Consider the following 2,531-nt stretch of genomic DNA (forward strand, 5'->3'; position numbering starts at 1 on the left):
GAGAGAGAGAGAGAGAGAGAGAGAGAGAGAGAGAGAGAGAGAGAGAGAGAGAGGAATGGGTCAGCCAATGTGTGACTTTTACCCTATTCTTTAGGTTGTTCAAACTTGTTCTTTGTTTCTACCTAGCTTTTGGCCAAGCTGCTATAGTTCCTACCTATACCTGGATTGTTAGAGATCTCTGACTTCAATTCTGACCCTTATGTCACCTTCACATCCACAACTCCACATCCACCATTCCTTTTCAGCAAATCCTACCTAGAGCTGGAGGGAATGAGTTGGACCAGAAAAGTAAAGATGGCTGGAGTCAGGGTGAATGGGATACATTCCCTGGACATCCCCTCATTTAAGAAATGGTGTCATTTTTGTTATCTAGCTAATTCTTGATACTTATCTCCTCCTAGTTGTATGCTTTGCTTTTCTGGGTTATTTGGTTGTTTCTACCCTTCTGCTTCCTTCCTTTCCATTATTATCTGATCAGATCAAAGGTCAGAGTAACCTAGGGCCTATCCAAAGCAGATCTAATATATCCAGAGGAGAACTAGCCAATGGGCAGATTTCAGATAGTTACCTGCAAATGTCCCATCACCCCCATGGGGTGTGTGTATGTATGTGTGTGAATTTCATTCCTTTTGGGTCTTTGCAGGTTCTATGACTTTGGATTAGCCTTCTTCCCCCCTTCCCCAGGTTCTCCACCAAAAAGAAACTGTTTCCCCAGTATTTCCTTCCTGGCAGGGCCTCCAGGCCCAGAAGTGCTTGTAGGGAAGAATCCTCTCTAGCTCTGTAGAAGGATGAAGATTGAATCCTTCCCTGGTCATCAAAATGTGTGTGTGTGTGTGTATACAAATACAATGTGTAAAAGGGGTATGAGTTGAAGGGACTGCTGACTGGTGTAAGAGTGACTATGCTTCCTCCTCTTCCCTTCCCCTACCACTGCCTCTTCCTTTTTGCCCTTCCCCCAAACTTCAATTCCACAAGGATATTTATTTATTTATGTTATTTATTTAATTTATTTATAAATGTTGCTATTTATTGCCATATCGTGCACTTTGGTTTAGAGTGAGGGTCTGAAGCAGCTCAAGCTGCACATTTCTCTCTCTCTCTCTCTCTCTCTCTCTCTCTCTCTCTCTCTCTCTCTCTCCCCCTCTCTCTCCCTCTCTCTCTCTCTTCCTCTCTCCCCCTTTCTCCCTCCCTCCTTCCACCCCTCTCTTCTCTTCCTTTCTACAACTTTGACTTTTTTCTCACTGCATCACCCCTTCCACTGTCTTCTTTGTAAAATTTCCCTGCTTTGCCCTCTCTCCAAAAAGAACTTCTCAAAATTCTCCTTGTATTCCTCCCAAGGATTTTGAACTCCTTTTCATATCTCTCTCTGAAACCCCATCCAGCATCAACTACGAGCTTGGGTCTTCTACTTTGAAACTCCCAAACCCCAAATAGTCTCTGTCCCATTCCCCTGTATCCTCCTATGTGATTCCCTCAATGACAGTTATAATTTTCACACAAAAAGGAAAATTAAAGCAACTTCTTTCCAGGTTCCACAATGTCTGTGCTTCATTCCTACCTGGGTTTGAAAGGCTAGGATACCAACTTCTCTTCCTGGAGTGGGCGAAAAGGGTATGTCCTATGGGGTGGGATCTCTATTATGGTCATATGAGAATACAAGGAGTATGGGAGTCTGGGAGAAGTGAAGGAAGCTTAGACAAAGATTGGAGAATTCCAGGGAAACCTGATATATCCTGATACTTTATAAAACCTCAATCTCTTCACAAACTTCTGGTCCATAAAGAGGCTGAAGTGCTCACTGGATGGAGGTGATTTTTTGTTGTTTTACTCTTTTACTTCTGGAATTTTGCTTCCTTTCCTGCTATGGGAGAGAAAAGTAGCCCTAACTGAATATATCTCAGTGGTTAACCACCCTTGTGGGCAGTCATTTGTCAGGGAATGGGATAATAGGACCCTTTATGTTCTTCCCAGTTTGGGTTAGACTCTCAAGGTCCTAGGCTCATTCTTAGATTCCCCAAGCCCAAGTAGAAGGATCATCGTGAAGGACTGAGGGTAAGCTAGGGATAGGACTGGGAGAAAAATCTGAAAGATTTGGGATGATTAATAATGATGATAGTATTAGTATTATTCATTTCTGGGTACCACTCTAGGAAGGCACATGAAGTCCAGGAAATGGTAAGGAATTTGAAAACCAAATGACATAAACAACAGTTGAAGGAACTAGGAATTTTTAGTTTGGAAAAGAGAAGGTTTAGGAGCCAGAGAATCACTGTCTTCAAGTTTGGGTTTGTTTTCTTTTTTGGAAGAGCTGTCACATGGAATAGAGATTTCTCTTATTCTGTATTGCTCCATGGGCAGAATTAGTACCAACAGGTAGAAATTACCATATGGCACTGACCTTGGGCAAACCAATCCACCTCATCTGTGCCTTAGTTTCTTCATTTGTAAAATGAGAGGTTGAACTAGATGACTGCTAAGGTTCTTTCTAGCTCTACATCTATGAGTTCAATAGAAGAAATAACTTCCTAACC

The sequence above is a fragment of the Petaurus breviceps genome, unplaced genomic scaffold (assembly GCF_028583685.1).
Source record: "Petaurus breviceps papuanus isolate PSGF00001 unplaced genomic scaffold, PetGlider_PUasm1.0 90510, whole genome shotgun sequence".
NCBI lineage: Eukaryota > Metazoa > Chordata > Mammalia > Diprotodontia > Petauridae > Petaurus > Petaurus breviceps.